A 26,000-nucleotide genomic window follows, 5' to 3' on the forward strand; every position below is an offset into this window, starting at 1 on the left:
TTTAAAGAAACCTACATTAAATGCTAACAACATTTTAAACCAACAGTTCTGGTTCTTCTTTTTCCAAAATATCTTCCAATTATTCTTACAGCCTGCAAATAATAACCATCTTCTGCAGAGCTGATTTTAACACATTGCTTAATTTCCTGTTATTTTTACCATGTCATTTAAATCTTGATCACACCAAGGGACCTTGTTCTAAGTCCTTACCTTTGTTTTGTGATGGATGTTACTTCTTACTGCGTCCATTACTGATTTCTCATTGGGAGTAAAAAAAAATCTGCATTTTTTTCCCCTTAACCATCTTGCTATAATAGTGTTTTCCCAACTAAGAGAGGTGAATCTGGCAGAGATAGATATATGTGATGACACTGGAGGCTATGTCAAATGGAGACAACTCAGACATCAGGATTGTCAGTATTCACCACACACCACACCTCTCCACAACCATCATGTTACACATAACCCTTCATATACTGAGGTTCTAAAAATTAACTTGCCTAAGCGTCAAAGATCTCCAAAACACAACACAGACAAAAGGCATACTCACCAACACCATCTGCCTGTCAAGTCTACCACCTCACATCGTGAGGGAGTGGTAGAGTCATGGATGCTTAACCGTAAGGAGGGTATCTACTAAGCCAAACATTCTAATAATAAGTGACTCACTGTAAGACATACAGAAGCACCTCTCACAGGGTGAGCAAGGAAAGAGTGATAGTTAGTTTTCTGTCTGGTGCAAGGATCTGTCAAATCCCACATGATCTCATATCTTTGAACAATAAGTATAATGTCATAGTACTTATGGATGTTGATGACTTGAGATGTACTTCCATGGACTACATGAAGAGAGACATGATGGAGCTCTCAGACAATATGTCCCAGGCTGGTATGAGCCTGGCACTGAGCAGCATTTTACCTTCTCCAAGGATAGTGCCACAATATGAGCAAAAATTAATTCACTTTAAAAATTGGCTCAGTTTTTGATGTCATTCAAAGGGGGTCCTATATTTCTCATCCTGAGGGGACATGATCACTTGACAATGCATTTTGCACAAGATATGGCCAGCAACTGTCCTCCCTAAGCTTCCAAATATTGGTAAAGACATTATCCACCCCATAGTGCCTTTCTTCACAATGCCAACCAGATATACCTACCAATACAATGAAACAAGCAAAAGATAATATGAGGGTGTTACTGATCAATGAAACTGCACAAATTGCAAGCATTCTTAACCCTGGAAGATGCTGACATTTGTGCAGTCACAGAAACCTGGTTCAACGCTGCGGAAAACACCCCAGCCTTACCTGGTTACTCATCCTATCATACATTCAGACCTCAATCTGTAGGGATCAAAGCCAAAGGAGGTGGAGTTTCAATATATATTAAAGACACTCACACCTCCAGGCTGGTCAAACAGTATGATGCACAGGAGACACTCCAGGTGCAGTTAACCTTTGACAAGATCCCTATTCAAATCATAGCAAGCTACAGGCCCACATATTTGACTCAAGATGCCCACTCCACCAATCTGGACCTCTTCAAATCTATCAAGATTCAACCCTTTATCCTGATCCTGGGCAACTTTAACTACCTATCCATAGACTGGAAAAAAACTGCTCATGCCAGAACACAAATGCCCAGAGATTCCTTGATTTTATCAATGCAAATGGCTTGGAACACCTAGTCAATACCCCTACAAGAGATGATAAAGTATTGGACTTGGTATTAGCCAACATGGGTAACCACTACAGCACCCCTATAGTATCATTCTCCTGGTAAGATCCAACCATAAAGCAGTCACTTTTGAAGTCACCATCTCCCCTGACCCCCCTCTCTAGCTAGGGTTAAACAAAAAAGCTTCAACAAAGCTGATTACAGCCTCCTGAGGGATGGTATAAACAGCTTCACAGCCCTCTCTCTCTCTCTCTCTGTAGGAACATGCACCAATGTCCAAATCTACACCAAAGTACTATAAGAGTGTCTCCTGATCTGGGAAATTATAGACCCATCAGCCTAACTAGCCTGATTTGCAAGGCCATGGAACGGATTATCATGGACCTTATTAAAAGGGACATGACAACCTCCAAACACTCAATGCCACATAGTTTGGCTTTGTCAAGGGGAGGTCATGTCTGTTAAATCTGGTTGACTTCTTTGAGACAGTCACTAAAGCCATGGATGAGGAGAAGACAGTGCATACTGCCAACCTTGACCTGGCCAAAACCTTCGACACTATTCCCCACTCAGGCATAATAGATAAATTCTCTCAACTAGGCATCAAGCCATATGCTACCAGATGGGTAGCAAACTGTAGAACCCACCTAATCAAAACAGGGGAAGCCACCTCAAGCAGTAGACCTATAATGAGCAGCACACCCCAGGGATCAGTCTTGAGGCCTCTGCTATTCGAGATATACTTCTCTGGGGTGCAGTCCAAAACCAGTGGGTTATGGGTGACCAAATTTGTAGACAACTGCAAGCTGGGTGCTGTCATCAGTTCCCCAAGTGATGTGGACATCCTCCAAGAAGGTCTCACCCAAACAAATGACTGGTGCCAGAAACATGGCCTGAAGCTGAATGTCAAAAATTCATCATCCCCTTTGGGGAGAGTGACATCCCCACATATTATCACATTAATGACAACATCCTAAGCATGCAACCAGTCATGAGGGATTTGGGCACCCAGGTTGACAGCAACCTGACTTTTGGCCACCATGTTGCTTCCATTGTACGGAAAGCTTTCTACATGACTCACCTCATAAGTAAGGTTATCTCATCCAGGGACAAGAAGGTCATAACATGCCTGTAGTCTTCCCTTATAAGACCAATTATTAAGTACAATGCCACTTTTGCATGTACCTCGCAAAGCATATGCAGCAGCTGGGGAGACCACAGAGGTTCCTCCTCAGGAGCATCCAGGGCCTCAAACATCTACCCTACACAGACAGGCTAAAAGCTCTGTCCCTCTACTCAGTTTCATACAGAATCCTCAGAGGTGACCTGTGGCTGGCATACAAAGCAATTTCAGACCCTGCCTTGATGGGACTGCTGCATATCCGCAAGTCAAGCACCACTCAGGTAACCCACATGCATGACCTTAACCTGGTCTGTGACATCAATAAGACTTGTTGGTGGGGCAAATTTGTGTCCCAGAGACTCCCCCATCTGTGGGATAGACTCCCTCTCCATGTCAGGGTGAGTACTTCATTATCCCTTTTTAAGTGCAACCTGGATAACTGGATGAGAAACAGAAAATATATCCCTGGGATTTCACCTGTGTCCCTGCTGGACAGGGGATTTGGTTGCTGACTTGTCTAAACATGGGCTAAACTCTTGGCTAGGCTTATAAGGGCCTTAGGGCCAATAGCCTAGTAACTTCCTATGATCCTATGCTAGGAACCTAAACAAGAAGCTCTACTCCTTACAAGCCCCCCTCACCTTGGAAGAAGTAGATATCTTTTTAATGACTGAGACATTGTTTAAAACAGCAGAAAGTCCTCTGGCTGTGCAGGGCTATAATGACTTCCACACTTTCAGACGAAACACTGGACAGGAGGGAAAAAAGGTGGTGCTGCCTCAGTCTTCATTCAGAATACACTCATATCAAGACTGGTTAAGCAGCATGATGTACAAGAGCTTCTTTATATCCAAAGCACCGTCAGAAAGGTCCTTTACCACATTTTGGTTTGCTATAGAACTCCCTCTATGACCTAAGAAAGCCACAATGCCTATCTACAAGAACTAGCATCTCTCAATATTAAAACCAAGACCATTTTCATGGATGTTTTAAACTATCCAGCTATAGAATGGAAAACCTGTATCACCAATAGTGCACAAGCACAGAGATTCCTGGACTTTGTCAATACAAATGCCCTGGAACAACTAGTCAGAGTACCCACTGGGAGAAAATCATCTTAGACCTTGGCCCTACTAATATGGGAGCATCTTGCACCATCCTTTACATATCTTCATCACTTGGTAGGTCTGACCATAAAGCCATTTCTGTTGTAATAAATTTGAAACTAAGGACCACTTCTGCCCCTGGTACCTTTAAAAATTTCTCCAGTATAAACTATCAACTCCTAAGTGATACATTGGCAAGCTTCATATACCACCAATCCCAGTTAACTCTACTGAATGTACATAAACATATACCACTAAACTATACCAGCATGTAAACAGCTGCATAGATGTGACTGCATTTGGTAGAAACAAGGGAAGGAGATACAACAAAAGCAAACACCCCGTTGGAACTTTGATATCAACAAGCTTTACAATAAAAGCTTAATAAACTAGGAATAAACCCCTTTGTCACCTAGCAGATTGCCAACTGTCTCACATACATGAGATCAAAATAGGGTAAGCTGTTGCTGAAAAAGACCAGTCACTAGTGGAATCACCCAGGCTTCAGTGCTCACACCTCTTTTGTTTGCCATCTATTTTTCAGAAGCAAAAGTGAATATCAAAGGGCTCTGTCTAAGCTTGCAGATGGCTACAAGCTAGGAGCAGTAATCAAATTGCCAAAAGACTCACATATTTTATATTTGTCCCAAACAAATAACTGGTGCCAGATTCATTGTATAAAGAAAAAAAAAAAAAAGCATTATCATCTCCTTTGGAAAGTCATCTCCAATGTGGAATTATCACATTAACAACACATCCCTATCAGCTGACCCAGAAGTCTAACTTATGTGGACAGTCACCTAAATTTTGACCAGTACATACTCACTGTGGTAAGGAATTCCTTCTATATTACACAGCTCATAAATAAGAGGATTGCTTTTAGACCCTGCCTGGTATGTCATTGCCCTCCTTTACTCAGCCCTCATTAGGCCAGTCATGGAGTATAGTGCCATTTTTGGCATATATCTGTCCAGGCACATGCAACAACTAGAATGCCTGCAGGGATACCTTACAAAAAGGATACAAGGCCTAAATAATATATTCTACAAAGACCACCTCAAAGCCCTGTTCCTATATTTGGTCTCTTTCAGACCTGTGTCTAACATACATGGCATCCTCTGATCTATTACTGATGGACTTACTTCACATCTACAAGTCAAATGGCATCAGAAATGTTTTATCCATGGACATAAATCTTTTCTGCAACATTAGAAGAAGGGTTTGTAGAGACACATATATCTTGCAGAAGATATTACTGCTCTGAAACAGACTGCCTACCCACGTAAAACAAAGTTCATCCCTGACCAGATTCACTGCAACTTGGATCAATGAATTGCAAGTAGAAAATTTTCTCCAGGATTACCCCTTACTACTAATGGACAGAGGCAGCTAATAAATGATTTACCTCAATGCATGGATTCCCTCCAAATATTTGTGTTTTGATCTAGTAATTACCGGGTTCCTATCAGTTTGTCGAAACGTCAGCAATTCGAACACCATATGTTCGAACTGTGACATCTGAAAATTGATTATTGCGAAGCCGCGGAACACCAAATTCTTTCCCAGGGAAAGAATTAGGTAGGCTGTTTCTGTGGCTTTGCTATAGTCAGCACTGTGGTGGAAAGTTACGGGACGGGTTCAGGTAAGTGTGCAATTGTGCGGACGTTAGGGTTAGGGTGCGGGTTAGGTGAGTTAGGATTAGGGCACAGGTGAAGTGGGTATGCGATAGTGACAGACTTTAGGTTTAGAGTGGGATAGGTGAGTTAGAGTTAGGGCGCGGGTGGTAGGTGTGCGATAGTGACAGACTTGAGGGTTAGGGAGGGATAGGTGAGTTAGGGTTAGGGTGTGGGTCAGGTGAGTGTGTGATAGTGATGGACCTTAGGGTTAGGGTTTGGGTTAAGGTAAGTGGATAGATAGTAGTGTATGTATAGTTTAGTGTAGGGTTAGATGTAGGATTTTAAGTGTATGTGTGTGGATTGCATTTTTCTGGTGTGCTTGTATTGTGTGTGTGTTTCTGGAACAGCAATTTTTTTCCCTGGGAAAAAAATCACTGTTCTAAGACTTCGATGTTTTTGCACTTCATGGTTAGAAGTTCGAACATATGGTGTTTGAACTTCAGCCGTTTCGTTGAAGTGATATAGACCCGTAATTACCACTAGAATAATATATGAATATATTAAATGAATCTAAACACCAATGGGATAGTTTAATTTTAAGCACCAAATGGGATAAATGGTTGGGCTTAAAATGGCTCACAAGGACCAATAGCATAGCTAGGGTGGGGCAAAGGGGACTACTGTCACAGGAACAAAATGTTAAGGGGTGCAGATCAGACATCCAGTCCATATAATGATTCCTGATCATGCTTTAGTACAGTACCAGCTTTTAATAGCTAGTATTGCATTTGCCATCAAACCTGAGAGGTGTAATGCCACAGTGTATGGTCTACACTGTAGCAACTGCTTGCTACATTGTAGCAAGCAATTTGCTACAGTTTAAAAGTAAAAAATAAATAAATAACTGAAACCTGAGTGCTGTAGTACTCCATGTGGAGTATAAACTGTAGCAACTAGTGATTTGCTTCTTTTTTTTGTCAACTAAAACCTGAGTGCCATAGCACTAATTGCAGGGTATAAACTGTAGCAACTGCAAGTGGTTTTCTGCAGTTTAAAAGATAACAGATTTGTTCCTTTTTTTTTTTTTTTTTTTTTTTACTAAAAACTTGAGTATTGTTATGCACCATGCAGGGTATAAACTATAGCAGAAAAAGATGTTGTTCTTTCTTTTTTTTAATAAAATGAAAAGAAGGAGGGTCAGTGGAAGTTGCAGAAATGGGATCTGATTGGCTGGGGCAGGAGCTAGGTGGGGCATGTCATGCATATGGCCATCTGGTTGGTGTGTCAGTAAAAGGAGTGGAATGTTTTCTCTTCACTACTTGAAGAGTTGCAAGGGTGAGTTGGGTATGCATATTGTGCAGCTGACCACCAGTATTAGTTTTGCAGATTTCCTTTTTTTTTTACTCTTCAATTGAAGAGCAAAGGGAATGGGGTGCTATTTTGTGGTACCAGCACAAGGTGCTACTTGAATCAGCTAAGGTTCTGGCAAGGGCAGTTAGACTAGTACTAATCCATGAACCAATGAGCAACAAATCTGTCTGTGAAAATCCCTGAATATTTTTCACAGCAATGCAAACTGAGCATTAAAATGTATGGAGTTTTATTGCTTCATTAAATGCCACTTACTAATGTATGAAAACTGTTTACTATATAAATATATATATATATATATATATATATATATATATATATATATATAGCTTCTTCTTCTTCTTCTTTTGGCTGCTCCCATTAGGGGTCGCCACCGCATATCAACTGTTTCCATTTCTTCCTGTCCTCTGCATCTTGCTCTGTCACACCAACCACCTGCATGTCCTCTCTCACCACATCCATAAACCTTATCTTAGGCCTTCCTATTTTCCTGTTACCTGGCAGCTTCATCCTTAGCATGTTTTTCCCAATATACTCTGCATCCCTCCTCAGCACATGTCCAAACTAATGTAATCTTGCCTCTCTGGCTTTGTCTCCAAACCTTCTAACCTGGCTGACCCACTAATATACTTATTCCTAATCCTGTCCATCCTCATCACACCCAGTGCAAATTTTAACATCTTAAACTCTGCCACATCAAGCTCTGACTCCTGCCTTTTTGTCAATGCCACTGTCTCCAACCCATATAACATAGATGGTCTCACTACCCTCTTGTAGACCTTTCCTTTCACTCTTACTGGTACTCGTCTGTCACAAATCACTCCTCACACTCTTCTCCACCCACTCCACCCTGCCTGTACTCTCTTCTTCACCTCTCTTCCACACTTACCATTACTCTGAACTGTTGATCTCAAGTACTTAAACTCATTCATCTTTGCCACCTCTACTCCCTGCATCCTCACCATTCCTCTATCCTCCCTCTCAGTCAAACACATATATTCTGTCTTAGTCCTACTGACCTTCATTCCTCTTCTCTCTAGAGCATATCTCCACCTCTCCAGGGTCTCCTCCTCCTGTTCCCTACTCTCACTACAGATCACAATGTCATCTGCAAACATCATAGTCCACGGAGACTCTTGTCTGATCTCGTCTGTCAATCTGTCCATCACCATTGCAAATAAGAAAGGGCTCAGAGCTGATCCTTGATGTAATTCCAACTCCACCTTAAAGGCATCTGTCACTCCCACCGCAGACCTCACCGCTGTCACACTACACTCGTACATATCCTGTACCACTCTTACATACTTCTCTGACACTTCCGACTTCCTCATACAATACCACAACTCTTCTCTAGGCACCCTGTCATATGCTTTCTCTAAATCCACAAAGACACAATACAACTCCTTCTGACCTTCTCTGCACTTCTCCATCAACACTCTTAGAGCAAACATTGCATCTGTGGTGCTCTTTCCTGGCAAGAAACCATACTACTGATCACTAATCATCACCTCTCTTCTTAACCTAGCGTCCACTACTCTTTCCCATAACTTCATGCTGTGACTGATCAGTTTAATCCCTCTGTAGTTACTACAGCTCTGCACATCACCCTTATTCTTAAAAATTGGTACCAAAACACTTTTTCTCCATTCCTCAGGCATCCTCTCACTTTCCAAGATTTCATTAAACAAGCTAGTTAAAAACTCCACTGCCATTTCACCTAAACACCTCCATGCTTCCACAGGTATGTCATCGGGACCAACAGCCTTTCCATTCTTCATCCTATTCATAGCTATCCTTAGTTCCTCCTTGCTAATCCACTGCACATCATGATTCACTATCCACACATCATCCAACCTTCTCTCCCTCTCATTTTCTTCATTCATCAACCCCTCAAAGTACTCTTTCCATCTGCTCAACACATTCTCCTTGCTTGTGAGTACGTTTCCCCTCATTATCCTTTATCACCCTTACCTGCTGCACATCTTTACTAGCTCAGTCCCTCTGTCTAGCCAATAGGCACAGGTCCTTTTCTCCCTCCTTAGTGTCCAACCTTTTATACAACTTTTCATATGCCTTATACTTAGCCTTTGCCATCTCTCTCTTTGCCATGCACCTCATCTCCTTATACTCTTGTCTACTTTCTTCATCTCTTTGACAATCCCACTTCTTCTTCACCAACCTCTTTCTCTGTATACTCTCCTGTACTTCTTCATTCCACCACCAGGTCTCCTTGTCCTCCTTCCTCTTTCCAGATGTCACACCAAGCACCTTTCTAGCCATCTCTCTTACTAGCTCTGCTGTAGTTACCCAACTATTCGGTAACTCTTCACTGCCACCCAGTGCCTGTCTTAACTTTTCCCTGAACATCACCTCACAATTACCCTTTTTCAATTTCCACCATTTGATCCTTGGTGCTGCCCTCACACTCATCCTCCTCTTCTTGATCGCCAGTGTGATCCTACAAACCACCATCCTATGCTGCCTAACTACACTTTCCCCTGCCACCACTTAACAGTCTCCAATCTCCTTCAGATTGGCCCTTGTACATAAGATATAATCCACCTGTGTGCATCTTCCTCCACTCTTGTATGTCACCCTATGCTCCTCCCTCTTGTTAAAATATGTATTCATCACAGCCATGTCCATCCTTTTCGCAAACTCCACTACCATCTGACCTTCTGCATTCCTTTGCTTAGGACTAGTCACTGAAAGCACATTTCACTGAAACACATTTGACTGCGCAATTCACTGAAAGCTCAATTCACTGAAACAATTCACTGAAACACATTTAATTGAAAGTTATATATGGAGTTTTCCCCACTGTTGTGTCACCCTGGAGTTGGTATATATAGTAAGGAGGGGTGTGGGGGGCACTGCCCCCCACATCGGGAGGTGTGGGGGGCATAGCCCCTCACATGGTTTGGATATATATTAAGTTCAGGAAAGAGTAACTTATTGGAATTGCAACTATTTATGTATATAGTTCAAAAAATTAAAATAGGGGGGCTATGCCCCCCACATCTCCCTTACTATATATACTAACTCCAGGTTCGCACAACAGTGGGGAAAAGGCCACATATAACTTTCAGGAAATGTGTTTCAGTGAATTGTGTTTTTAGTGAGTTGAGCTTTCAGTGAACTGTGCACAGTCAAATGTGTTTCAGTGAAATGTGCTTTCAGTGAATAGTCCTGACCCATATATATATATATATATATATATATATATATATATATATATATATATACATTTAAGTTATACAGCAAGTAATCCCTGTTAAATAGCCAGCTCTCTGCAATTGTCCATGGGAACTTTACATCATTCTAGATGACTTGCCAGGTTTTTTTATGTCAGAAATTCAGGCTGCAGATGAAGCGATGAAGTGCCTTTACATTTCTGTTTACAGGTATAACAAAACCAGATTTTGCCAAATAGCAAACATCAAAATGTGGATGAGAATTTCCATTAGAGACCTGTATAACTTTTATTGTTTCAGTTGTTTTTATCCTCTAACATGCTGTATGAGGTTGAACAACTGACATGTAGACTGTTACATACAAACACCTGAAATGGACACAGTAATGTAATCATATCATATCATGCCCTGAGCACCACAGGGTAAAATGAAAGCTGTCAACAGCCTCAGAAAGCTTGGTGAGGTGTGCACTGCATTCTACTACTGTAAAATAGGCAAGTTGCTGAGGAGGGATGGAAAGACAACCATTATGACACACAGCACAACAGTACTGTGAACCCCAATTGCCACAATTATGCAGCCACTGTGTATGATTGCAGTCTTTGTGAGGTAAATACCAGTACAACACACTGAATTCTGCACACATTAACACGCACAAGACACTCGTGGGGAAGTTTTGCAATTGTTGTAGGGAACACAGCACAACAGACCTTGCCATATATGCATAATGCGTTAAGTGTTTAGAAGACAGTTATCTATAACATTTGTTGGGTTTACTCTAAATAACAGCAGAAAAACCCGACTCTGCGGTGCTGAGAGCTGGACCCCTAACTGCAAACCAGTTGACCTGAGGTTGAGGAGTGGATTGGGTGTCAAAGGAGCCTGTGGAGGACAGGAAAGGCATGGCTCTTTGCTATGGCTCTTTGCCAGTGCATCTGCCAGGGTAAGGATTTGGTGGTTCAGGAGCTGCTAACTATGCTGCTCCAGTGTAAGCAGAAGGTAGCCCTCACCAGCTAGGCCATTGTTGTGGAAGGATCAGAGGCATAGCTACCCAAGCTGGATTCCTGGTAGTTTTCACAAAGCACTGTAGGAGTGCATTCACTCCTACTTGGGGAGTGTTAGTAGCCTTCCTTCCCACTGATGTGATGCTTATGTCAACAAGAGGGGGATGTGTTAGGAACATGAAGAAAACAATCCCCATGTGGTTTTCTGGTTGATGGCAACAATGTGGACTACCTGTGCCTCTTACAGGAGCAAATAGACTATGGTGGCTGTCTCCCCATGGGTAACAAATGGATGGCTGTGACAGCAGTTTAATGGTCAGTGGGCACAGGGACAGAAAAATATATATAAAACAAAGCATTAAGAAAAACTAACAGAAGAGCACATCACTTGGAGGTGAAGAATAAGAATGGGTGGCTTAGCAGGATGGTGCTGTCTGTAATAGATGTATGCAGTGCACAAGGCAATGTGTGGAGGGAATTATACATTATACTGTCTTCTGTAATGTATGTCCTACATGTTACTAGCTGGCTGACACATAAAACTACAAGTGTAGTGTTAGGACCAAGCAAAGTAGGACTTTGTCCTCTAATGTACAAAAACCAACAAGGTGTTCAGTGGAAACACCTTTATACACTACAGGGTGCACATAAAAGCAGCATGGTGGCTCATATATATAAATTGTATACTTCTGCAGAATTTATACAGTATCTGTCCAATAATTAATATATGGGGGCATAATGGCACTGTGCTATGTGTGAAAGGAATGCAGTATGGGGTTCATAGGTTCATAGGTGTTTACTAGGCTAACGACCACAAGGGTCTTTTAAGCCTAGCCATGCATCCCAAATCTCTGACAAGTTCTGATACCCATGATAAATGTAATTATGGGCCTGGGAGATGAACCATTTACAGGTTACCTTTGTCCATTAGAGGCATAGGTGCCAAACCAGGGATGAATTTCCAGTTTATATCCAATTGTTCAAGTTGCACTTGAATTGGGTTAGGAAGGAACTCTGCTTCACATGGATGGGGAACCTGTTCCATAGATGGGGGTAGTCTCTGGGATACATACCTGTCTCTCCTATTTATATCACAGGCAAGTTTAAGTCTTTAGAACAGGTAATTCTGGTGCTGTTTGTTTTGTGTCTATGCAGGAGGTCTGCCAATGCCCTGTATGCCCGGCATACATCTCCCCTCAAAAGCCTGTAGGAGAGAGAATACAGGGATAGCACCTTGAGGAGTTCTGCATAGGACATTTTACTTATGCTCTGTATTCTTTTAGTGAGAAACCTCTGTAGATGTCCCAATTGTTGGATATTCCTGGTTAGTTACATACCAAAGGGGGGTTGTACTCAATGATAGGTCTGATGAATGCTGAATACAGTGGAAAAATGACTTCCTTGAACTTAGATGCCATACCTTTGTTTATAAGTTGTGCAACATAAAATTATTTCCTCACCACTGTAAAGATGTGATGGTCAAAGGCTAGATTACTATCTATGTGTGTCCCAAAGTCCCTGACTACTGGATCAACTCTAAGGGGTGTGTTGTCAATATGATACTTACCAGGGATGGATGACTTCCCAAAGGATACTATTATGCATTTCTTGGCATTTAGTTTTAGTCCATGACTCTGACACCAGTTGTTTGTCTGTGTCAGCCCCTCCTGGAGAACATTTGTGTCACTGTGAGATTCAATGACAGCTCCTAATTTGCAATCATCTGCAAATTTAGTCAGCCAGAGACCACTGACATTGACCTTGACGTTTGAGAAGTAAATGCCAAAAAGGAGCAGTCCAAGGACTGATCCATGAGGGACTCCACTTGTGACTGGCCTCTTTGTAGAGGTGAAATCCCCAGTTCTAACTTCCTGGGTCCTGTCTGTGAGCTATTTGGCTATCCACCAGGTGACATACGGGTTTGTACCTAATCTCCTGAGTTTGTCAACAATGCCCAAGTGGGGTATTGTGTCAAATGCCTTGGCCAGGTCAAGGTAGGCAGTGTGAATGATTTTGCCCTTATCCATTGTTTTGGTGATCTTCAAAGAAGCCCACTAGGTTGAGTAGGCATGATCTGCCATTGACAAAATCAAAATGGGCTGGGTCCAGAGTCTGGAGGTTTACTATATCTCTGTTGATCATCTCCATGATAATTCTTTCCATGGCTTTACATATAATACTAGTGAGACTTATGGGTCTGTAGTTTCCAGGGTCTGTAGATGGCCCAACTTTGTGCAGAGGGATGACTGTTGCATTTCTCTATTCATGAGGCATGAAGCCTGTTTGAGGCTACAGTTAAATAGTAATTCCAGAGGCCCTGATAGGTCATGTTTTCATGCCATTTAGAAGGCATCCTGGGATATTGTCTTGGTCCATTGATGCTGTGTTGATCATTGTGGCCAGCCTGTTTCAGAGGAGTGGGCAGTGCAGTTCTGAAGTTCTATGAATGGTATGCTCATTACCTATTCCTTTGTACTGGTAATCATTTGAACTTTGTGACCTGTAACTTAAAGTTATAGAAGCACAAAGTCCTGTTATATGATGGTCCCCTGTTAGGTTCTACTTGTCGCTGTATAACCATCCATCCATCTTGGCACATTTTTTCAGCTGCTATTGTTACAGTGGCAGACAACAGGGTACAGATGACATGGTGGCAAACTTTTAAACTTTGTATGCCATATAAATACACACATACATGTCTAAATATATCCCTTCCTGAGATCATGACTTATCCTTGTGGAGGGCTTTCTATGCCCCTTTGATCTTTGCATGTCTTAGAATCCCCTTAGTTGCAGAGCATGTCTTGCTGTTAAATTAAATACATTTAGGGTGCATGTAAGACTTTGCAAGGGTATGTGTTATCTCTCCTCAGTGCAAATGAGATTTGGAAACTATCCAGTTTAGTGACATGAGGTATGCATCCTTGTTGTTTTTAAAGACAAAGTCTTTTTGGCCTCAAGTGATTGTGATTTTTGCTATATAATGGAGTGATTCCCTGCTGAGTGTGGGATGGGATGAAAATAAGCATTTCCAGATTTTGGTACCATCACATACTCCTCAGAGGACAATAAAATCCTCCAAGAGTACCTGTCTCAAAGAACTGGTGTCAAAATCAGGGACTAAAACTAAATGTGAAGCAATGTATAATCATATTGTTCAGCAAGCATGAATCCCCTTGTAGCTATTACACTGACAACACACCCCTGGAAACTGATCCTGTAATTAGGGACCTGGGAACCTATGTTGATAATGAGTTTTCCTTTGGTCATCATGTATCCACTATTGTAAGAAACCTCCTGTAGTATAGGTCCATGGGATATAAGCAAATTACCCCTTCTGAATGTCCATGACTTTATGGTTACATTCAGGCCAGTAAAGCCAAACCCTGCACTAGCTGTGAGCATGCATGTTACATCCTTTTTATTGACCTCATCAGCACAGCATACATGGAAAATCTGGCTACACTTCAGAAAAATAGGGTCTTCAAACTCAGCTGATGCCTATAAAGATTAAGGTGCATACAAAATATCCCCATTAACATATAAACCAATGGGATATTTTTATTAATAAAATATGGTCTATTGCCAATAACTGGAAGGTAATTTTGTAGCTTTGACTTCTTCATTCAGCCTCCCCTTGTTCTCAACCACCCCTCCCAGACACTTGAAGCTGTTTACCTGTTCCACTATCTTCCCTTCTATCTCAATTTTCAGCTTCTTCAGATTTCTCGCATTTGCTGCCATTACAACTGTCTTATCTGTGCACAGTTTCATCCCATGTGCCTTCAGTTTTGCATTCCATTGCCCTACTCTTTGCTGAAATTTTTGCTCAGAGTCTGCCTGTAATGCCATGTTGTCTTTATACAGCAACTTTGTTGATCTGTCCTCTTATGACCTCTTTGCTAAAGTAGCCCATCACCAGTATGAACAGAGTAGGCTCAGAGCTGATCTCTGATGCACACCTACTCCTACTGAGTATCCCAATGTTAGATGAAACACCATTTGTCCTTGAGTCATTGGGTCCTTGTACACACAGCTTGCACTACTTCTATCAATGTTTCTTGGAATTTGAACTACTCCAGACCTGCCCAAATCAGTTTTCTTGGGACCTTGTCATATACTTTCTCCAAGTCTAGGAATGCCCAATTTACTCTTTCCTCATTTCTAGCTTATTCTCAAGTATCTGTCTCACTGAAAACATTGGGTCAGTTGGGCTGCATCCTGACCCGAATTTGAACTGTTCATATCCCATCTTACTTTTTACTACTCTGTGTATTCATTTATCAATCGCTCTTTCCAGAATTTTCATTGTGTGATAGGAGTTAAATACTCTATAAGGCCCACAGTTCTGAATGCACCCTTTGTTCTTGAACACTGGCATGAATATTTTTCAGAGGATCATAGGATCATAGGAGGTTACTTGGCTAATGGCCCTGGGGCCCTTACAAGTCTAGCCAAGAAAAAAAACAAAAAGCAAAAAAGAAACCTCAGTCAGCACCCATTGCCCCTGTCAGTGAGGGACACATGTGAAACCCTGGGACAAATTTGTGGTTTTCCATCCACTCATCAAGATTGCACTTGAAGAGGTTCAGCAAGGTACTCTGTTTGACATGTATGGGAAGTGTATTCCAGAGATGGGGGGGTGGGGGCTTTGGGAGACAAGCCTGTCTCTCCAGCAGGTTTTGTTAATATCGCATATGAGATTTAGACCTTTTGAGTGGGTAATGCACAAGGAGTACGACTTATGGATATGGAGCATCTCTGCTATGGCAGAGTTTGAGACTGCCTTGTAGGCAAGACACAGATCACCTCTGAGCAATGTGTACGATACCGAGTAGAGTGATAGTGATTTGAGCCTGTTTGCATAGGACAGGTGTTGGAGGCCATAGATTCTCTTTGTGAGGTATTTCTGTGGCCTTTCCAGTTGGTGCAGGTGTTTGGAGAGGTACATACCAAATGGGGCATTGTACTCAATTATTGGCTTAATGAGGGAGGAGTACAGAGAGGCGCTATTCTCCTTTTTTCTGGATGCAATCCCTTTACTCATGAATACTGAACAGCAAATCACACCAACTGGGCCTCGAGTCAGAGGAACAAATGTATAATCCAACAGGAACAAAGTTAATAAAATTCCTCCACACGACTTAGCAGCTGAAAAATAATTGCTTTATTGATAAAAGTAAGCACTTTTGCGTTCTGGTCCGAACACTTCCTCAGACTTTAATAATTAATTTTAAACTGGTGGTTCTCAAACTGTGCACCGTGGTGCCATGGGGAGCTGTGGCTTCCTCACAGGGGTGCTGCGAGCAGCACCAGCTGTTTGCAGGTAAGTGAATGCCTGTATGAGTGTATGTGTGTCTGTCTGCGTGTGTGAGTGAATGCATGTATGAAAGCAAAAGAGTCTGTGTGTGTATGTAAGATCGGGAGAGTGAGAGCGATGTGTGAGTGAATGCAGGAATGAATGAAGAAGTGGCTGTGTGTATGTGTGAGATCAGGAGAGTGAGAGGGATGTATGAATGAATGCGTAAGTGGGTGTGTGGCATGTGGGTGTGAGATTGGGAGAGTGAGAGGGATGTATGAATGAATGCGTAAGTGGGTGTGTGGCATGTGGGTGTGAGATTGGGAGAGTGAGAGTGATGCATAAATGAATGCGTAAGTGGGTGAGTGGCATGTGGGTATGACAGACAGTGACAGCGATGTATGAATGAATGCGTAAGTGGGTGTGACAGACAGAGAGATGTATGAATGAATGCAGGTGTGAATGAGGAAGTGACTGTGTGTGTGTTTGATCGGGAGAGAAAGAGAGAGAGCGATGTGTGAGTGAATGCAGGTATGAATGAGGAAGTGACGGTGTGTGTGTGTGTGTGTGTGTGTGTGTGTGTGTGTGTGTGTGTGTGTGTGATTGAATGTCCAGATTTGTGCCTCATATTTTTGGTGTGTTCCCTGTACTTTTCTGGCAAATAGTTGAGGATTGATGTCATTAAAATAATGACAAACATTTGAGTTTAAGACTCCACATCCTTCAGAGAATTCATGCGAATGCAAAACCTATTATTCTATCAACTTTCTAAGTTTGTAAGAGCAATATTTAAAATCTGTCCTTATTTGCCTCCCCCCCATCATTTTAGGCTTTGTCCAGATTTTGTGCTCTAAAAATCTGGACAAAGCCTAAAATGATGGTGATAGATTTTAAATATTGCTCTTACAAACTTAGAAAGTTGATAGAATAATAGGTTTTGCATTAAATATGAATCAGGGTTTTAGGGGGTACCTTGATGGAGTCAAGTAGGTCCAGGTAGGAGGAGTGGGTGTTCTGAGTCATGGAAGGGGGTCTATAGTTGGCTATAACTTGGATGGGTGTCCTGCCAACTGTCAGTTGCACCTGGAGTATTTCTAGTGTGTCATGTTGGCAAACCAGTCTGGAGGTGTGCTTGTCCACCATCCTTAGTCTTCCTGACCTTATTTTGGGGTCAGAATGTGTGGAATGGCATATAGGCCATTAAGGTAGGGGCTTTGCATCACATTTCCGTGACTGCACAGGTGTCAGCATCTTCCAGTATGAGAAGAGCCTCCAGTGAGTGCATTTTCAGGTTAAGGCTCCTAGCATTAAGCAGCATGACCTTCAATTTGCTTTTTGACAGATTCCAGCTATCTGAGATATGTCTTTCTCTCCTTACTGCTATGACTACCATCAGGAGCCATTTCTCCCCCATCTAGGCCAACATCTTGATCAGATCTGTTGTGACTTCACATGAGCCTGCTGCTTTCCCTGTCTTAATTTTCCTTAGAGCTGTTTTCTCAGGGTGCACTCCTCCTCTTCTGTCTTCATAGGCTATATCTGGGGCAGTACAGCTTCTGTGGGGTTTTCTTCATTCAGAAGTTGCTGGAGGTACTCCTTCCATCTGCCCTTGATGCCCTGTAGACTAGTAAGCAGGTTGCTGCTGGCATCCCTTATGAAGGGTGTCTGACTATCTACTTTATTTTTCTGTCTTCACCTTGCAACCTGACAGAGTTTTTTTGTGTCATCCACTAAGTCACTTTACAGAAGTTGGTAGAGTGCTTCTATTGCCTTGTTTATGCTGTCATGACTCCTTTCTTAGCCTCTTTGTTAGCCAGCCAGTACTCCTTCCTAGCCTGGTCTATCTTTTCTTTCTCCAACTTTTTTCTGCATTCCTTCTTTCCTTTCTGGGCTTCTGCATTCCACCAACAGCTTTTCTTATGTACCTTACTTCCATACCTGGCTCGGATGCATACCTGTTCTGTAGCCTTTATTCATGCTGTTTGGGGTACTGCTATTCTTCTTCAACTCCATCTATTTTTCTACTTCTTGAGGTGCTACAGCCTTGAGTAATTCCTTGAACTGTTGTAAAATGTAACAAAGAGTGCAAAAAACTGGCGAAAAAGGATGTACTTGTTGAAAGTTTAAAATGCTCTTTCCTTTATTAAAGAAATCTTTTGTTAACATAACAGCATGAACGCCTTATATTACATTCGAGTTTTCATCCGAAAATACCCAGACTTCATCAGATATCCTTGAACTGTTGTGCTTTCTCTCCAGTCAGCTTCCAGGTCTTCAGCCTGGTCTCTGTTGACATTAGAGACTTCTGTGACCACTGCTTGCAGATGATTGTGGCAACAGTTGGTTGTTTTGTGGGTCAGTGTCGTGATTTTGCTGGCTTCTTAGTGTTAGTGGGTTGGGCATTGCCTTAATGTTTTGGCCTACTTATTGGAAATCCATTCTGGAGACTTCATTATCCCAAGGATATAATTAGGTTAGAAGTAGTTCTGAGTTAGACAACAAACTGACATGTATTACTCACTAGAAGCAAAATAAATACTAATAAGATCATATGAAGAGTTATCTTGAAGCAGGAAGCCAGAGGGTATGTAAGAAATATTTAAGTACTATATTCCAATATATACCCAATTAAAAAATGTATGAGAATAGACAACACAGTTTGAAGGTGCAAGTTATAGAACTCTGGGAGAAAGAAAAACTGCACTTGATTGGAACCACCTTCCTGAAGTGGGAATGCATGAGACAGATGCATGTAACTTGTTGGGGGTGGGGGTGGTGGGACAAGATCTGTAGTTTAGTGCTAGGAATATGTGCAGACTAGGAGGACAAATGATCTCATCTGCTATTGGACATGATACTATTTGTCATTTGTTATAGTGCTTGGGGTATAAGTTTTGAGATAAAATAAAGTCAGCAAAGTATGAATCCAGTGATGTAAAGGTGATGTCAGTATAAATGTTGACACAACACTTCTCACCATGCTTTTCCTAGGTGTTTTGTGTTAACCTCTTGTGAACATGTAGCATAAATAGTTGGGAGTAGGGATTCCTCTGTGACAGACAGCTGTTTAGCTACTTGTAATGTAAGATGCAGTGGCATTTCCATATTCACGTAGGCCTAGTGCATATGGAATGTCTCGTGGGAATTGTCTTACATATGCATTGGTTGGCAATAAATTAAATAGTATGGTTACTTACTCAGGAACTCCTGTCTATATTATTAGCTGCATGTTGTAGATGCCTGTGAAATGAATTTCAGCTCATGTGTCTAGAACAGCACATGGTATCACAGTGGGATCACAAAGGTCATCACAGCACTAAGTTTTCAACAGCTTCATAGTTGCCATCTCCAGTTAGTTAGACGCTGTTTCCATTTGCTTTGTTTTAGTCTAATAATCTCTAGCTTTAAAAACTGCAGCAATGCTTCATATTTGAAGACATCATTAGATCATGAGAAGAATCCACATATTTCTAAGCAAGTTGTACTAATTGCAACCATCTTCAATCACCAAAAAATGTCATCTGAGACAAATTAAGGTGTCAGAAATTCTGAAAAGATGAAATGATTTGACAAGATAACTTCAAACGATAAAATGCATTAAAACATGGTTATAGGTGTGATTAAAAAAAAATAAATAAAATAACATGTCCATTTCTTAAAGAAGTGGAAAAAGTATGGCAAAGCCAGTCATTTTTCATAGTTATGCAAGTCTGGCAAGGAAAAGAAAAAAAAAAGTACTACAAGTGATTGAATCCAGTGAATTTAACAGTACTACAAATAACAAAGCCCCATACCCAGACTGGCCCATGTAATCCAGAAGTCAAAAGCTAAGAACTGCCAGTCAATTTATACTTTCCTGTTTCCTGGGCCACTCTGTTTCTCAAAGCACCAGTCATGTACTGCAGCAGCCATACAATTGCTTCAGGAGGAACACCGATACTGCAGCAGTTATACAAGTACTACAGTGTTCACTGAGATACTGTGGCAATCTCACTGGTACTGCAGTAAGGAGATAGGTACTACAGAGTTACATAGATCCTGCAGCATTCATACAAATATTACAACTTCACACAGAAATTGAAGCAGGCACACAGGTATTGTAGAAGATGCATGGGTGCTGTAACAGTCACAGATGTACTGCAGCAGTCAAACAGGTACTGCAACACCCATAAAGATTCTACAGCAGTATCACAGGTAGTGCAGCAGTCAAACATGTGCTACAGTAATTATAGATGCACTGCAGAAGTCACTTGAGTACTGCAGCAGTCACAATGGTAATACAGGAGGCCACAGGTAGTGCAGCAGTTATACAGATACTGTAGCATGCACAGAGATACTGCAGCAATCTCACAAGTACTGCAGCAGGCAGGGAGGTACCACAGAGTCACACAGGTACTGCAGCAGATGCACACATACTACAATTTCATATAGAAATTGCAGCAGACACACAGGTACTGTAAAAAGGTACACTGTTGCTGCAACAGACACAGATGTTCTGCAGCAGTCACGCATGTACTGCAACACTCATGAAGGTACTACACCAGTAGTGCAGGTAGTGCAGCAGTGATACAGCATGTATAGATGTACTGCAGAAGTCACTCAAGTACTGCAGCAGTCACACAGGTCCTACAGCAGGCAAAGAGTTTCTTCAGCTGGAATACATGTACTTCCAAAGTCACAGACGTACTTCATTAACCATTCAGATGCTACAGCAGTCACATACTACAGCAGGTACACAGATATTGCATCAGTCACACATGTACAGTTGCAGTCACTCAGGTACTGCCGCAGTAGCACATTGTCTACAACAGGAACAGAGGTACTGCAGCAGGTACATAGGTACTGTAGCATTTACTCAGGTACAAGATGAATCACTCAAGCACTGTACAAGTCACGCTGCTACTACAGAAAGCACAAAGCTACTGCAGCAATCACGCAGGCACGAGATCAGTCATGCAGGTATTGCAAGAGGGACACAGCTATTACAGCAGTCATATAGGTATGCCAGCAGGCACATATGTACCAAATCAGGCACACAGGTACTACAACAGTCATAAAGGTACTATATCAGGCACATTGACACTGCAGCCATCACACAAGTATTGCAAAATACCCATTGGTACTGCAACAGGCACATAGGTTCTAAATTAGGCACATGGGTGCAGTGACAGTCATGCAATATGACAGTATGCACAGAGATACTCTAGCAGTTTTGCAGGTACTACAGTAGGCCCTTAGATACTGCAGCAGGAGCACAGCAGGGGCAGACATACTGCAATAGTTACATATGCACTTGGGCAGTCACACAAGGCTTCTGCAGTCATTCATGTACTACCACAGTCTAACTTACTAGTGCTGCTATTTCATCAAGTATCATCTTAACAACCAGATCCAATTAACTAGCCAATAGGAAATTCTACATTCCTCAGCTTACAGGCTTTACACCTGTTATTCCAAACTATCTTTGATCATGGCACCATTAAGGCCCACCTGCATGTTAGACATCTGCAGTGACAGGGCACTGAATTGTAAGTAGGATAGATGGAGGTTTAAAACTGTAGAGTTTAAACCCTCAGTGGTTATAGCTTTTTGCTGTTGGTCCAGGGATCTATACTGTTCACAAATCTGCATTGCAGCAATGGTTGTTTGCCTTTTTTAGGCACACTTTTATGGACTTTACAGAGATGCTAAAGTATGGATTGTTTTTGTGGACTACCCATACATTTTTTCAGGTGGCTAGCAGCTCTGGTGCCCCTTGATGTAGATTGTAAAAGGAAGATGACTGTGATCTATAGAATTTAAGTTCCAATTATAGAAGAGAATATTTGGTTGTCTGAAAAAGTTTAGGCCCTACAGGATTTCTTACTTCGCACATTTTCACCCATATTTTTTAACAGGTCAAACTTGTACAAAAATGGGGAATGGATTACTTTCTGCTACACTGTTTTTAAACCAAAAAAGAGCATTTGAAATTGTTTTTCAAACTTTTTTCCTGTAGTTTTATTGAAGGGATCATTACATGGTTTTAATATAGCTGTAACTTCTAAGTAATTTTCAAAGAAGCATAGATATTAACTCATTTACCACTGGATTTCTTTAAGGCTCTATTCTATCCCTTTCCTGTTTTACCTCTTTAATAATAATTTAAATGTTATGTCCCTAACTTCAAATGTACCTTTTATGTGGATGGTGTCCTCATTCAAAAGACAGGTAGACATATGGAAAAAAATGGAAGCTATCTTACAACAGGACTTCATGTTTCTTTACATCTGGCAATTATATAATATAGAGGATTATGAATGTATTAGCAATCATAGCCACTTTATTATGTGTTAGTGACATGGATGCCAGGAGCGAATCTTGGCATCCTTTTCAAGAACACATTATACAGGGTTACAATCCACCAATCTGCTCATAAGTCTTTGTAGTGCATGAACTAGAAATGAATCAAAACTGATTAAAAAAAAAAGTGTGATACCTTGTTTTGATTTGAAAGCAGCTAAAGCAGTGTAAGAGTGGCTAATGGCTTATGCTTTCACTGAATAAGGGAAGCAGCTTTATTCAGAATGGTTTGTGCACTTAGTAGACAGCAAGCAGAAAAGGAAGATGAAATTAAACCGTTTCTAGTCTTGCTGCTACTGTTTCCTGGCCAACACTGTCTCCTTTAGTGCAGAGCCAACCTTAACAACAGTTAAGAGGAGTACTTAACAATTGTTAAGTACACCTCTAAACATTATTAAGGTCTGGTCTTGCACTATAGTAGTGCTGAGCCAGGATATAGTTTAGCTATTCTTTGAGTGAAATCAGGACACTCCATGCACTACAAACTAATTACAACTTTCTCAAAAAAGAAAAAGGAAAGAAAAAAAACACAGATTGCAATGCACTTGGAAACTTCACAGTGAATATTTAGCAACCAAACTCTAATAATTAAAAGATGCACAAAATTATCCTTTTTCATCTGTGACTGATCAAAAATATCTGTGATTATATATCAACCAAAATATATGTGTTATCACATAGAAACATGGTATACTCACCAGAAAGGCTAGAAAGGCTATAGCAATATACTTATTCACAGACTATAAGATATTTATTCCATCCTGGCACACCATTCCTCCTATGACACTTTTTTATTACATAGGTTCACAGGAGGTCATTAAGCTAATGGCCCTAGAGACCTTAAAAGCCTAGCCATATTTATCTTGAGTTGCCCCAATTGTCAGTGGTTAGGTAAGTGAAGTTCGCAGAGGTAAGGGTCTATTATAGTTAATACCAAGTTACTGAAAACATTTTCCAGTTTATATTCCTGGTTGTTGAAAGGGAGCAATACTATTGCACAAAATCCACAAATTAATTGAATATGAATAACAACAGCCACCCTCCATCTAAACACATTATCATTCACATCAGTTCAGCACTGGAGGGGAAAGAAGAGCCAATAAATAGCTAGTATGGGCAAGGTAGCATGATGCCACTTGGACCTTCAACTCACGGGATGTTGAGTCAACAGTTCTTGATATGTGTCCTCGATCTTTATGAATTCCACATTAGGTATGGCTGTAGGCAATATAAAAAAATGTTCATTGTTTGTTCATGATTTAGTATATGTTAGATAGCTAGCAATTTCCTAATGCCGTACCTTTTTAGTCCAGTGTGCTAGATATCTGATGCGATTACCACTGAAAGAGTGCCGTACATTTGTCAATATGAGGTTTCCATTTCATCAAAAAGTTCATAGTTTGCTGAAAATACTTAAGCTGAATGCATAATTAGAGTCATTGTTTATTTTACAGCTTGTCAAAAACTGGTGAGATGGAAGTTTATGGAGCAGATGATTTGGTCTACCCTCTTGTCAGCATGAACTGGGACCATCATAAGTGTAGCTTGGAAAAATGCTCAGGAAGATGTAATTTTAACTGTTGGTCATGCATTCTACATGCCTGCTGTGTCCTGGAGTTGCCCTTACTCAATATTAATAGATATTGCCATCTATTAGTTTTTTGATTGCTATATTGACATATACTAATTTTTACAGTAGCACTTTCATTTATCACTAACCATCATGATTTCTAGGTAATATATTTGTTAGTGGGGCATAAAATTAGCAGTGGTGTGCTGTAATTCATTAAAAATGTATTAGTTGAAATATATGAAATCAAAATTTAGAATAGGAGTTACTAAGGAAAAAGAAATCAGAGAAGAATAAAACTAAGATTCAATCTCCTAGACTGAACAAGAGATTTTTTTCTTACTAGGTAACATAAAAACATGTCTGAAGGAAATAAATATCCTCGGGTACCTGAGAGTTTCAGTGAAAGAGCTCCGTTAAATTAATCAGTAGATTATTGATTTGACTTTTAAGCAGAAGCAACAGTCATATGATTTTCAAACCATGTATTCTAAAGTGATCGGATTAGATTTTCAACATTCCCAGTTTCAGGAATAAATTACAGTCTCACAAAAGTCTGAAGAAGAAGCACAAATGCAAGTAAATGACTTTGAGTCTAAGGCACAAAGAAAAAAAATTGGGCTTCCTTGTGGAGCCTGAAGCATGGGATGTCTTATATGTATATGTGTATTGAAGAAAATATGAATGGTATATCTGTGCTTTCCCAAGACCAAATTCTTTGAGTCTCGAGTTCTTGATGTACATCGTCATAATGGTAACTGTTTTCCATAGAAATCCATTGTGGGTATACTATGTTGTCAATGTCAGTGATGCCTTTGATTTAGGGTATTTCTCTATTACGTATTTAATTCTGGTTTCTCTATAATTTTCAGGATTGCTATAAAACGAATTTCATTTTTTTTCCATCTGCCACTAATTCTGTGGTGAGTTTTCTGTATCTGTTGATGATCACATTTTTAATTTTGACTGCTTTAATTTTACAGAATGTTACACTTTTTGTTTTTTGTCCCATCATAAAAGGCGTAGTTGATTGTCAGACTGATGAAGATCCACCGTGGAATGACATAGCATATAGTTCTAAAACTGAAACCTTCCCTGGGGTCACTCATTTGGCACCATGGCATACTAGTAGAATACATTTAGTCTTCTCAAAACAGTGAAAGTTGTGATTGTCTGGTGCGGAGATGCTACAACCCTCCTTCTCCTACGATTGAATCATTCATGCAGATGAGAACATGCTTTGGCTGTACATAGACAATTGTGTTTACTTCCAAGAGAGGGAAATAGCTGAGATATTAGACAGGAGAGTTAAATGAGAATCAAAATAAAGTGTACAGTGTTGTCATGAATCTGGACTTATCATCCCACAAATTAAAAACTTTTGTGCTCACTTGCACAAGTCACCTAACACTGTACAAGCTGGTTATACAAATAGAGCTGAATTCAACCATGATATTCAGCACATCGTTACACTTGGTGCTATTATGTAAATACTTCCCAAAAGGATTTTGAGCTGTATATAAGTTACTCTAACAGATGCCATCATCTGTGTGGAGGTGGTGGAGGTGGTTTTGGGGGCTATGAGCTTAATAAGTGTAAAATGGTATAGACAGTACTAGAGAAGCACAATAGCCACTATGCAGAAACAAATGCATTTCAAACAGAGTCAGTGGATTCATTTATTGAATTCCATGCAAA

Source organism: Protopterus annectens, chromosome 11.part0 (genome assembly GCF_019279795.1).
Source record: "Protopterus annectens isolate FY-2018-M chromosome 11.part0, PAN1.0, whole genome shotgun sequence".
In the NCBI taxonomy this organism is placed as follows: Eukaryota; Metazoa; Chordata; order Ceratodontiformes; family Protopteridae; genus Protopterus; species Protopterus annectens.